The sequence below is a fragment of the Panicum hallii genome, chromosome 9 (assembly GCF_002211085.1).
Source record: "Panicum hallii strain FIL2 chromosome 9, PHallii_v3.1, whole genome shotgun sequence".
Taxonomy (NCBI): Eukaryota; Viridiplantae; Streptophyta; class Magnoliopsida; order Poales; family Poaceae; genus Panicum; species Panicum hallii.
Window position 1 is genome coordinate 12731899 of NC_038050.1, and position 14099 is coordinate 12745997.

Genomic DNA, 14099 nt, shown 5'->3' on the forward strand with positions numbered 1-14099 from the left:
GCCAAAGAATCTCTAATGTAGTGTCTGGTTGAGGAGCCGTCCTATTCTATTTTTGGTTCGCGAGTGTGCCGATGGAGCCGCTCCAGGGAGAATATTCGCTCCAGATGCGGGACGGCTCGATCCTGCGAAATCGAGGAAACCGAGCCGTCCCACTTCGATGGCGTCGCTCCCCACGGACGGAGATTGGGTGGAGCGGACGGAGCTCAACGCGGAGGCGGTGACCAAGCTTGGGGCAAGGACTTCGCTCGGCGTGGAGGCGGTGCTCGGACGGAGGCGGAGCTCGGCGCGGAATCGGAGCTCTGACGGCGGCTGAGCTCGGCCTGACGGTGGAGCTTGGCCTGACGGTGGAGCTCGGCACGGAATTGGAGCTCTGGATGTCAGACCCGGGGCCACCGGGCTGGGCACGTTACGAAGTTTAAAAGATTAAGCCCGTCTTATCTCTTATTCATTTTGTTTATCTCTTGTTTATCCCGTTTAAATAGGAGATAGAGCTAACCAACACGGAGAGGATCTACTCGAGATGTGTTCTGGTGTGATCCCTCGACGGGAGTTGGTTAGCATCTTTGTAACTCTGACCTCTCGGATATATAAGGGAGGTCAGAGACCCCTCTCAAAAAGAAAAAGATCATTAGGTCATTCAACATCAAAGGCAATACAAACCATACAGGACGTAGGGTGTTATGCTCCGTGCGGCCCGAACCTGTCTAAGTCTTGTGTTCCTTGCACCTTCGAGTTCCTGATCTCGGCGTCTCCTCACCCAAAACTTACCACCTTGGACATATCCCTCGGTGGGCAGCTGGTTAAACAGCGACACTGGAGGCGGCCGAGTCCGGCGCGAGGGCGGAGCGGGTAGAGCTCGGGGCGGAGGCAAAGCTCCGGCGGCAGCAAAAATCGAGCGGACCGCTTGCTCATTCTCTCTCACGCGCCTCTCTCCCTCTCGACTCCAAGCAGAACATCAATGGCAGGCGTCGGCTTGCAGGTGGGGCGGTGGCGCTGCGTGGCTGGTGGGGCGGGCGGCAGAGCTCGGGCTTCCGTGATGGAAGAGGAAGAGGGGAGAGAATTGGATGACCGCCATGCGGGCCCACATGAAGGTGGTTAACACAGCAATAACGCTTCCCATCTCTCCTCTAACCGAACATATAGTACAGAGTCATCTCATTCCTAAAATTGGAAATGGAACCGTTCCATTCTACCTCGCTCCTCAACCAAATCCTACCTACTGTGTTCCTACGGAGGCGGAGGAAGTTCGGAATTCGAGCGGGGGCCATTTGAGATTTACGCAAAGGAAACGATGCCGTGACGCCCCGTGAACGTGTGATGTCACTGACTCCTTTCTCACCAATCCTCCACTCTGCTCATCCATGGCAATCTATCATTTTCAAACCAAGCAACCAAAGACGCGTACGTCGCTCTTTATGCAATTTCAATCCTCTGCCGATCCCTTTCGAAACCCGATTAGAAAAGAAAGGCGAGAAGGGCCAAATACTAGTATTGCGTAGCGTTCCTTTTCATGACGAAGAAAGGCGTCCAAATCCGAGCCGCAAGCAACCCACACATACATGCTGGCCGTCGCAAGTTCCGTCGGTTCATCTCATCAGCGGAAAACGTAACTGTCATCTGACGCAGGACCCGAGCGCATAGGCACAGGCGGACGACGCAAAAAGAATGCACATGTTGCAGAGGCGTGCTGATCCCCTCTCGCACAATGATTTGGGTGTGATTGCGATCATGCTTGCGAGCCAAAGCCAACTCACACGAGATTGGTACGACGCGGCGCTACCTGCCAAGATTCCCTTGTGGCTTGTGCGGTAGCCTCGCCATTGATGCCCGGACGGAGCTGCTGCTGCTGCTAGGCTAGTGTCCCGTGGGATATTCCCTCCAACTCCGCGCCAGATTCTTCTCTCGAGTTGGCAGTGCTGTGTTTCGTTTCAGACCACGCACGCAGCGTAGACTCCTCGGCGATGCCCAGGACACGAGGGTGTGGCGCTGGTGGCCGGCTGGTTGCGCTGCCTGCGTTCCGGTGGTCGTGGTACGGAACGGAACGGGACCTGGGGGCGGCCGCGGCCGGGCGGCGTAGCACCGAACAGCCCGCATGCGCCGAACGCAACCGCACAGCCACAGCTCATACCGTTCAGGAGCGTAGTCGCATTACATAGCGTCCGTGGACAGAACAGAAGGTGCGTGCCTGATGAAACGCTGACTGGGCGGCCACGTTTTGGGAGCAGCAAAATCGTCGGGAAGAAAAGAACTTCTCATGGCCTTAAAAGAAAATAAGCCATCGACAAGGACAGAGGATCTGTCTATTGCTCGAGAATTTCCAACGACGACGACGACGAAGAATCTGGCCACCTGGCTGACCACAGCCACAATCAGGCCAGCACATCAGGAGAACCGAGCCGTCAGTTGGGGCAGCAGCGAATCCGGCTTGACTAGAGAGGGTACTAGCACGAACAGGAACCATAATAACCGGCAGATTTCAGTATCTGCAGACATCACAGGATCTGTGAAAGCAAACGGCGGTGCGAGAAGATAGTTCTGTAAGACGGCATATGACAGCCTGGTATGCGAAACGGTAGCTGGGACCATATCGACCTTCACCATCTGCAAATTTGCAGCAGCGTCTCAACTTCTCCTAGTATTCAGTTTCATGATAGATGGGGGCACATTTAACTCGAATTCAGAAGCTGCTGAAAAGCTCGCCAGATGGCCTGAGTTGGAACGGAGAAACACTTGAACCATGGTAGTTCCCCAGAAGGGATCTGAACCATTGTTCCTCCATGCTACACAAAACTGACGCAGGCTGAACACATAGCCCGGCTCAGGGGCGCTAGCCAAACACAAACTAAGCCGTTTCATGCAGCGGCTCGAGCGCCACGCACGGCACCAACTGAATCCAGCATTTCCTTGGCTTCACCATGGCAGCACAACATTTCCCAGGAAAATGTAGTACAGATTCATAAGAAGCGCAGGTATATGTATTTCCATGACAGCAACCAGTTTTCGTCACACTGTCCGCAGAGGGCATAACGAAAGCAGCGAGGTTGCGAAAATCTCATGACGAAATAAAGAACGCATAGGGGCTGTTACAGTCTTACAGAGGTGAAGCACTATGCACTTTTGAAGTTGCCATTTAAACAAATGAATGGTTCCATCATATCTGATCCCATTAAAAAAAATGAAAAATTGTGCAGAACACCCACAGCTCCACAGGCCACTCCGCTCTATGAAGCCATCAACAAGGAATTGCAGTGTTTCATGTAAGCAGGGTTGAAGGGGGAAGAAAAGTGGACGAAAACGAAGAGGAAAATAAACATCCCTAGTCAAAGGAATCTTCTTCTGGAATCTTCTTCTGTGCCATACTCGTCACCTCCTCAGCTGCTTCTACATCCTTTTGGTCCATGAAGCGGTTCAGGCTCCGAAGCACATATGTTGCGCTACATTCAGGCTCGGTAGCACATCACACGAAGTGGAGAAGTTGTGGAAGCAGGAGCCCTCCTTGTCAAATCCACCGCCTTCGGCACCTCACAATTACTGGACATCAGCCAACTTACACCAACTATTAGTGTTGAGCTTCCTCCCTTTCTTAATGGCATCATCTACAAGAGCTACTGCTTTCTCTACAAGACCTCTGGAGCAAGCATCGATCATTAACTTCACTCTAATTTGAAACCATAAAAGAAGAGAAACTCTGTTTCCTACTCTTTCAATGCTTTCACAGCCCTATCGATGTCATTCATCTTCAGCCTTGAGTAGCACACTTATCCTGACCAAGAAAATCGAGATGTATGGTGGAACTTTGGACATTGTGAAGCATAAGCAGGAGGAGCTCCGCTGCTCATATGCCTTCAGGAGGTTAGTTAGGCGCTCAGGCATGTGCAGTTCACTTCTACAGCTCGCCGCCATGCGCATGGGGAAGCTATCACCTGATAACTCCCGGAGATCACCTACTGAACCAGAAATATGAGAACCAGGGTAAGCATTTGATGAAGAAATGAGGATGAAACTCAATACATATAATGAAAGAATGAAAAAAAGATATGCAAAAATAGTTGTGCAAAAATCAGGGTAGGAATATATAAACTAATTTATTTTATGTAGAGATGGGCGGTGCTAAGCAAAGGAGGGATGAGGCAGCGGGTGGAAGAGGCGACCCAGCGTTTAATCCTTCAACTCTCGTCGCTGCAAGCCGATTGATGATGACCCAAAAAACTCATGTCCTGTTTGAACCAAAAAAAAAGGAGCTGAAAGCTTTTGTTGTTTTTCTGTTGGTCTTGTGATTTGTGAACCTAAACTTGCTTAGAGGGAGGTAGTTTAGATGTGCCTTGTCTTTCCCTAGCAGTTTCTTTGTAAGGATAGCTTAGGGTTCCTTTGTTCGTTGCTTGTTTGGAGAGAGTACCATTATGGTGTAATGTAGAGTGTATAAGCAATCATAGGCGACTCTCGAGAGAGCTGTTTGTATTGGGATTCCGTGTGAGAGTAGCGACTTAAAAGATCGAGTTGTTGAAGCGAAATCTACGAACTAGTTTCTGAGCATCGGAGTCAACTTACGCCAGGGATTAGTATGGAGATTTGCGCACTGGATGGTTGCTCCAGCATCGCCCCTTGTTTGTGTCTAGGCCCCTTGTCTACTTATATGCTTTCGAAGCCATGATGCATCGAGAGATCTAGGCATTTAGGTAGTGTGGGTATGTATGCTCTGGCGGGGTAGTCTTCTTTACCTATATCCATATGGAAGCAAGGCTAGCATTATTCTGCGTGCTTGATCTCACGTCTGAATCAATGCAAGCACACAGGATCGAGCAAGCCAGCGTACGGCCGTCCAGCAGATGCCGTCCCAGGACCAGTGCCCCCGTCGACTATGGAGGAGCTTTCGACGTCCATGCCGCTCCGACGAAATGCCTTGGATGTGATCGGCAAGAGAAAGATGGAATTTGGTATAAGGAAGGAAATCAAACGCGTTGTTTGAGAAGGAAAAAGGGTAACTAGAGAAAAAAGAAAAATAGGCTCTCCCTGGACTCTACGTAGGACTTCTTTCTAAGCCTCACATAATTTGAATTTCTCTGACATTCCATGTTTCCGAAACGGATCCGAAGTACATCTTGTACCTTCTATAATCCATTCAACCAGCTTGAAAGATGAGAGATAGACCTTTAGCAAGGAGATATCGTGCGGAAAGCCGGATTTTGTCTTATAATAGAGATTTCTTTTACAGGCCGTAGTTCCTTAATGAGATTACTTTAACACACCCTGAGGCTTAAGAAAATAAAAAAGGCCATATATATAAGTGAGATCCTAGCCAGAGAAGAGCAACATGAGCTATATTCAAGGAAGTTTTGGACATTTTCCCAAAAGGACGTTCATTCATTTCTTTCTTCCCCGTCGACCACTACGACTAAAACGACGCGACAAATCAAGACCCGGAAAGGATAAGGGACGGTGGTGGGCATTTGGGAAAGTTGGGCCGATCGGGTGTCTTCATTCAAGCGAGGGTACAGAGGAAGAACGAAACGAAGTGAGAGGCCGGGGGGCAGGGAAAAGAGTCGAGTCAATCGACCGGGAGAAGCAAAACGAAATCAGGATTTGGCCAAAAAAGATGCAACATTATGGACCATGACCGATCACCATCGAGAAAGAAGAATTTTTCTAAATCACTTCGGGTGAGCGGGGCCTTCAAGCATCCAAAATACGCCGGGGTTGTAAACATAGCCTTCCTGATAGAAAATGACGACTCCTTCAAAAAAATAAAGTTATTCAAGTTCTTTTTACCAAAGAAGTCCCGCTCTGACGGCCCGACGAGTCATCTACTAAAAAGGACCCTCCCCGCTGTGCGCCCCTCCTTGAATTATTCGGTCATGCAATACTTTTCTAATACAAAGAACAAAATGCATTTCGACCCCGTCATAGTTCTCAATCATTTTGTGGCACCGGGTGTGGCTGAACCATCTACGATGGGGGGAGCGAAGGGAGGAAGCTTAGATAAGAGAATACGCTCTCGCATCGCTTTTTTTGTAGAAAGCTCGACCAGCGAGAAAAAGTGTTTGGCCCGAGCCAAAAAGAGGTTGATCCACTTCATTCGCCAAGCGAATGATCTTTGCTTCGCGGGAACAACAAAAACCACCATCTCGCTCTTTCCTTTCTTCGGTGCTACCTTTTTTTTCCCAAGGGATGGGGTTGGGGTGTATAATAACCCATTTTTTGAGTATGCCCGGGAACAACTCCTAGGTCAATTAAGGATCAAATGTAGGAACCTCATGGGTAAGGATAAGGTAATGGAATTGATAGAGAAATTCATAGACCTAAGTAGGTTAGGCAAATTGATAAAGGGAATAGAGATGATGATAGAGATCATACTGAGAAAGAGGATAATTCGGTACGGGTACAACTCTTATTTGAATGAAGTGCAAAAAATGCGATCTTTTTTGTCTAATAGAACAAACACTAATACCTTAATTGAGTCGGTAAAGATCAAATCAGTTTATCAAAGTGCTTCTCTGATTGCTCAAAACATCTCTTTTCAACTGAGGAACAATCCAATCTCATTTCGTTCCATTTTTAGTCAAATAGTGAAGGATATTCCATTAATAATGCCAAAAGGGGTGGAGGGGATACGTATTTGTTGTTCTGGTCGATCAGGGGGTGCGGAAATAGCTAGAACTGAATGTGGAAAGTATGTGTCAGACCCAGGGCCACGAGACTGTGTACATAACGTAGTTTAAACAGGTTTAAGAGATTAAGTCCGTTTATCTCTTATTCATCTCATTTATCTCTTATTTATCCCGTTTAAATAGGAGATAAAACTAACCGATACAGAAGGAATCTACTCGAGATATGTTCTGGTACGATTACTTGGCTAGTGTTGGTTAGAATTTTTGTAACCCTGACCTCCCGGATATATAAGGGAGGACAGGGACCCTCTTGAAACAAGATCTCTAGATCATTCTACACCCAACGCAATACAAACCACCATACAGGATGTAGGGTATTACACACCTCGCAGCTCGAACCTGTCTAAGTTTTGTGTTCCTTGCACCTTCGAGTTCCTGATTTTGGCGTCTCCTCACCTAAAACTTACCACCTTAGGCATATCCCTCGGTGGGCAGCCGGTAAAATACCGACAGCAGGCGCGCCAGGTAGGGGAGCGCATCGAGGATCCATCGGCGAACTTGATGGCATCTTTCCAGTTCACCAGAAGGCCACGCTGGCGCCCACCGTGGGGCGCCTCGACTCCGCGAGGACGATCGGCGGCCCGCCGACGACTATTTCGACTACTCGCCTCGACTTGAAAACTAGTCGGAATCGACTCCGACTAGTCGAGCTTCATCAACAAATTATCACAGCTCCATCAACGAGCTCCACGGCTTCATCGACATTCGTCCATGAATCAAGCTAAGTGACTCATACCTTTTCCGATTTGTTCTTCACAGGATCGGCTACCTTTTTGGGTACGCCTCTCGATGGGCATGAAACCCTCGGGGGCTACACCATGATCGACTACTTATCTGTGTATGTCTCTCGATGGGCATGAATCCCTCCAGAGCTACACTTCGCCGACTACCTATCGGTGTACGTCTCTCGACGGGCATTGAAACCCTCCAGAGCTACACTTCGTCGACTACTTTTGCGCACTGCGCACTGCGCATCTTCTTTGTCACATGATGACTAATTTCTGCTTGTTGTCTCCTCTTAACGGTCGCTAATTTACTTGAGTAGCACATACCTTAATCCGTGAAACCTCGGCTCATTTGTCACGCCTAACGCCTCTACGCGTACATGAGATAAAGATCTTATACACGCTATGAGCAACGGCTAAAACAGGACCAGGTGCTTAAACGTAACAGGTGGACTGCTCGGGAGATTAAATGGCCTAAAAAAGAGCTCAACACAATAATTTTTACACCGAATAAATTTTGGTGTCTTCACATTATTACTGACTACTACTTGGTATCTTCGCATTATGCTACATAATGTATGCATTGTCTTTTTTCAGATCAAGCTTCGGCAACAACCCTCTAGGCAGCACGACGTGCCATCACAGTTCCGCTAGTTCCCAGGCTCGGGGGCTGGGCGATGCACACTACTCGACATGGCTCCTTCGGCTCTCCTGACTCGTAAGCTTGGGGGGCTGGACGCCGCAAAACTACTCAAAGACTGAGAGTGCAGAAGAAATCCTAAGTCACCGCGCGGTTAAATAAACCAGCGGGAGGCTTAATTTCACTATGCAGAAGGCGAAGAGTTTTTCTCGGGATTTCAGAGTAACACCAATGCCACGATTCTTGGATCCTTTTTCCCAAACCTGGGAGATTTGGGTTCAAAGCTCGGGGGCTGCGGGGTACGTGGCATCGACTACTTATTTTTTCAAATTTATTCAAAGAGTAAGTAAGGGAAATTCAAGACTAATGTGACCCTCAGCCTGATTCTCTGATTCAACCTAAGGCTCGGGGGCTACTCCATATGGAGTGCGATTTTTCAATCGCACACCATATCTAAAATATAATTCGGGGCATGAGCACCTCATAACTTCGATGCAGCCAAGTGAGTACTCGAAGAAGGACTTCAAGACGGAGCTTCAAAAGAAGCCGAAGACTGCGGACTTAATCTCTTATTCATCTCATTTATCTCTTATTTATCCCGTTTAAATAGGAGATAAAACTAACCGATACAGAAAGAATCTACTCGAGATATGTTCTGGTACGATTCCTTAGCTAGTGTTGGTTAGAATTTTTGTAACCCTGACCTCCCGGATATATAAGGGAGGATAGGGACCCTCTCAAAACAAGATCTCTAGATCATTCTACACCCAAGGCAATACAAACCACCATACAGGACGTAGGGTATTACACACCTCGCGGCCCGAACCTGTCTAAGTTTTATGTTCCTTGCACCTTCGAGTTGCTGATCTCAGCGTCTCCTCACCTAAAACTTACCACCTTGGGCAGCGCTCGATGGGCAGCCGGTAAAATACCGACAGTATGGAAAAACATCTTGTAATGTATTTAACTAGAAAATCGATTATGCTCCTGCGGAAGTATCTACTCGTAATGGATTTCAGGTGTCAAAGTGCGGATCTCATATAGTCAAAATAAGAGGGGACGTGCTATATCCGAAACGTACAAAATATAGTAAATATAGTAAATGCAGATGTAGTAGGGGTCGCGAACCGGATGGTACACAACTTGGTTTTGGAAGATATGGCACCAAAAGTAGTAGACCTGGTCGTCTTTCATATCGAGCCATTGAAGCAGCGCGTCGGGCTGCAATCGGACAATTCCATCGTGCTATGAGCAGACAATTCCGAAGAAATTGTAAGATATGGGTAAGAGTTCTCGCAGATCTTCCTATTACGGGGAAACTCGCAGAAGTTCGAATGGGTAGAGGAAAAGGAAATCCTACGGGTTGGATTGCTCGTGTGTCCATGGGACAAATCCCATTTGAAATGGATGGTGTGAGTTTGTCAAATGCTCGACAAGCCGCTAGATTAGCGGCGCATAAACCATGTTCATCAACCAAGTTTGTTTAGTGGTCGTAACGTAATTGGTTAGTGGGGAAAAACCGGGCCGGGACTCAAAAGAATTTTACGAAGTGTTTGTTCTTGAACGAGGGAAGTGGAAAGACAAAGAGGGATAGGGAGCTCGCCTCCTTCTTTTTTGTAATCGCCAAAATTGAAATTGTACGACGACCCTTCTTGTTCCAGGCATACGACCCTAAGACGTGATGGTGTCACTTTTCCGGCACGGTAAAGTGACAGTTATATAAATAAGAATAAGAAAGAGAAGCGTGATGTTGTCGTGTTGTCAGCAATCAAATTATCGTAAATAGATAGTACGGTTGCGTTGTTTCAATTTGTGTTCGTCGGTCCTTGGGTTACGAAGGTGTGGGCCCGCTTACTAATACGGAGAGGGTTCTGCATGAAAAAAGACAATCATGAACTTCTTCATTTCGTTGGTAGAACCAACGACGACCAAAATCCAAGTCTCCCTTTTTTGGGAGCAGAGCTGAAAAAGAAAGGAAATTCTAATGATTCTTCGTTCATTAGAATGTCGATTCCTCACAATCGCTCTTTGTGATGCTGCGGAACCATGAAAATTAGGATCTCAAGACGCAGCAACACCTATGATGCAAGGAATCATTGACTTACATCACAATATCTTTTTCTTCCTCATTCTGATTTCGGTTTTCGTATCACGGATGTTGGTTCGCGCTTTATGGCATTTCAACGAGCAAACTAATCCAATCCCGCAAAGGATTGTTCATGGAACTACTATCAAAATTATTCGGACCATTTTTCCTAGTGTCATTCCATTGTTCATTGCTATACCATCGTTTGCTCTGTTATACTCAATGGATGGGGTATTAGTAGATCCAACCATTACTATCAAAGCTATTGGACATCAATGGTATCGGAGTGCGCCTCTTAACGAGGGTGATTTAAGTGCAACAAAATGTACCGGTGGTTTGCGAAGCATCTGGCTTACCGGTCATCTCCCATTCCCATATCGTCGAGAGACTAAAAGAACTATAGCATGCTAGAAACGGGGAGTTGAGGTGGTTAGACCCATACCCCGAAATGCTCCCAGCATAGGAGCCTATGCTTCCATTCTTGCTATTGCTAGAGGTACACATACCTCTTCTCGGTGTGGTGGAGCGATATACGAAAAATAGATGCTAAGCCTGCAATGTCCGATAACAGGGCTTCAGTAGTGAATCTATCGGCACCACAGCAGTGGCATACAACTTTGGACCTAAGGGCCGGCCCCGTTACCTTTCGGAATGGGGGATTCCCGTTGGCAACAACCATGGTAGTAGTTGCGGAACTACTGGACCAAGAGAGGACAACCAGTTGTTCCTGCTCCTCCTTCTTCGCTTCGGGGACGGAGGTCCTACGGTAGGTAAGAGCACGCACAAGCACTTGACCGAAGGGGACCAGCGCTTCTACTCCTCCACCGAGGAGCCGTTCTTGCGAGAAGCAAGGGATGTCGTGAACGGTGGGAGGTCAAAGAAAGAGAATTGACCTCTGAATACAGTGATCCTATGATCTAGATAGACTCCATCCTTTTTTTTTAGATAAGGGTGACTCAATAGGGGGTGGCAACCCCAGCATAACTATTTGCTTTGAATATAAAGCAGGGGCTGCAGGGCTGAATCGGTCTTCGGTCTAAAAGAAGATATGCAAAGATGGGAGGTAATGTGGACTCAAAGGAAATACTTGCCAGATTACAGGAAACAGAAGCATTATGCCCTAAAACTCAGTTAAAAATGAATGGTTTCATTCCATTGCATCTCATCACCACTGCTCTGTAAGGGCATGTACAACCCTTAGACAGCGGAACAGTTCTCCAAGTACAGTAGACAGCTAAGAGACAGTTTGATACAAGTCTGTAAGCATTTGTCTATTAATAAATGCATAAATGTAGCTGAATTAAAGATAAGCTGGATCAAATGTGTGTACATACTTTGTATTCATATATACAATACTTTGATGAACTTCAAACTCATAATATTTATATGAAATACAAACTCATAATATTATATGAAATATAATATATATAAGGCATATAATATGTTAAATCATTCTTGAGCTTGAAATTCTCTACCATATCGCTGCCATATATGCTCAATCAAATCTTTCTTGAGCTTGTTATGCTTTGAGTTGCTCCAGATTTCTTTATTTCTTCGAAGTACGGCAGCAAAGCATGCATTAGCTTCTGTGCTAACTTTGGGTAGCAGCGCAATGGACGCTCCTGGGTTAGCATTCAAGTCAATATGGACTTGAACGTCTTATTTTTCATCTTCAACTATCATGTTGTGCAAGATAACACATGCCATCATTATGTTAACCATGTCCATTCTTTTCCACAAGCGTGCCGGCCGACGAATGATATTAAATCTAGATTGTAGCACACCAAATGAGCACTCCACAACCTTCCTTTCTTTTTCTTGACGTTTTGCAAAACATCTATCATTATCATATAGGGGACTTGGTATTGATTTCATAAGGGCAGCCCAATCTGGATAAATTCCATCAGCAAGATAATAGCCCGTACTGTACAGCTTTCCATTCACAACATATTGGACTTGAGGAGCTTCACCTCTCAATTTTTGGATGAACAAAGGTGATCTATTTAAGACATTATCATTGTTTGACCCAGCAGTTCCAAAAAAAGCATGCCATATCCGAAGAACTTTTGATGCTACCGCCTCAAGGATCATAGTGGGTACACCTTTGTCTCCACGGGTGAACTGGCCTCTCCATGCAACAGGGCATTTCTCCCACTGCCAATGCATGCAATCTATACTTCCAAGCATACCAGAGAAATCACAAGCTTCTCCGATTTGAAGGAGTTTATCCACTTCTTCACGCGTTGGAGGCCGTAAGTATTCTTCACCGAAAACTTCAATAATTCTTTCAGCAAATTTTCCTAGGGGAAATTCCCTGCAAGGCCCTCAAACAAATCATGCTTCCTTCTATGGCCCTGCAAAATTGCAACTTCCTTATTTGACCCTGATTTTATTTTCCTTCCCTTCCATGGCCCTGCCGTTACATCTGCAGTTAACTCCTAGTTAAGTAACTGTGAAAAGACAATAGTACCCCCGGCGAACAAACAACAAATATTGAGATCTCATGGAGAACAGATATTGGAGATGTACAGCACGATATTATGCAGCAAATTCTCCACATTTTTAACACACTAGATTCACGTACAATATAATTTGTGCGCCAGGGGTAACAGATATTGTTCGTGCGCTAGGGGTACTATTGTCTTTTCACAGTCACTTAACTGGGAGTTAACTGCAGATGTAACGGCAGGGCCATGGAAGGGAAAGAAAATGAAATCAGGATCAAATAAGGAAGTTGCAATTTTGCAGGGTCATAGAAGGAAGCGTGATTTGTTTGAGGGCCTTGCAGGGAATTTCTCCATTTTCCTAGGCACTCCAAAGTTGTGCTTGCTGCAAGTTTCAAGTTCTCATCAAGTTCGTCAGCTGGAGTACCATAAGCTAGCATACGAATGTGACAAACTCTGTCTTCCAAAGCTGTCGGTTGTGGGTTCAAAGTAAGTTGACCATTCACGAAGTTTTTCAACGATCCGCTAGAAAAGCGGTCGTCTCATCCGGTACCTCCGACGAAACATCTCATCGGTGTAGATTGGGGGTTCAGCAAAATAGCAAGCATATAGATCTTGATGTGCGATTTCACGGGGCCTGGGAATATACCTTCTACGAAAGAACCGACGTCATCTCGGTTGGGCTTCCAAATTAGCTAGGATGTTCTCCCCAATGCGACCAAGATAGCCATCGAGGAACTCATCTTCAGTTAACATGTCATCTACACTGTACACATCTTTGTCATCCTGATGCAGTTCACCATCTTCTCCAAGCATGTCATCTACACAGTTGAAAGCATCTAGGCCTCTAATTCGTGTTTTGGTAATTAATGACAACGGTTTGTGGATTAACAATTCTTTTTGAGAAAATGAGTATAGGTTGATCCACGGATGAATGAGAGTTATTTGCGAACGTGTGGATTTTTGGAGACGATGAGAAAAGTTTGGGCTCAAGGCAAAGGTATAAAATAGGGTCTTTTGAATTTTACCGGTCACAAGGTGCTTAGTGGATGATAAGTGACCGGATTTGTTGGATAGATAGCCGTACTATCAAGAGGGGTCATGCACTCGTGCTTGACAGGTCTCTAGTGCCATTTTGCTCAAAATATCTAAATGCATGCATGAGGGCTAACTACGCTTTGCCGGGTTTTGAAAAAGAACATGTTTGAGTGCTGACTGCTCAAGAGCGGACGGTCCGCCCCTTGGGTGCGGACGGTCCGCTACCGTTCCAGAAAGGCTTAGTGGGTTTATCTGGTGGCTGGCGGACGGTCCGGCTCTCCTGAGCGGACGGTCCGCCACTGTAACTCTTTTTCGTTCCAGAAAGGATGTTCTCTGGTCTGTCTAATTTGTGTGGCCCGCGGACGGTCCGCTTCTGTGGTGCGGACGGTCCGCAGTCACTCTGATAAATTGATCCAGAAACATTGTTGTCTCTGCTTGTTCCTCTAGGTTGAACGGCGGACGGTCCGCCCCTTGGTGGCGGACGGTCCGCAGGCCTATTCC

At 46.6% G+C, this 14099-nt stretch overlaps 1 pseudogene; it reads right to left on the reverse strand.

Moving 5' to 3' along the window:
• Positions 1-11775: 11775 nt before the first annotated feature.
• Positions 11776-13106, reverse strand: LOC112873957 (annotated as a pseudogene).
• Positions 13107-14099: the final 993 nt, after the last annotated feature.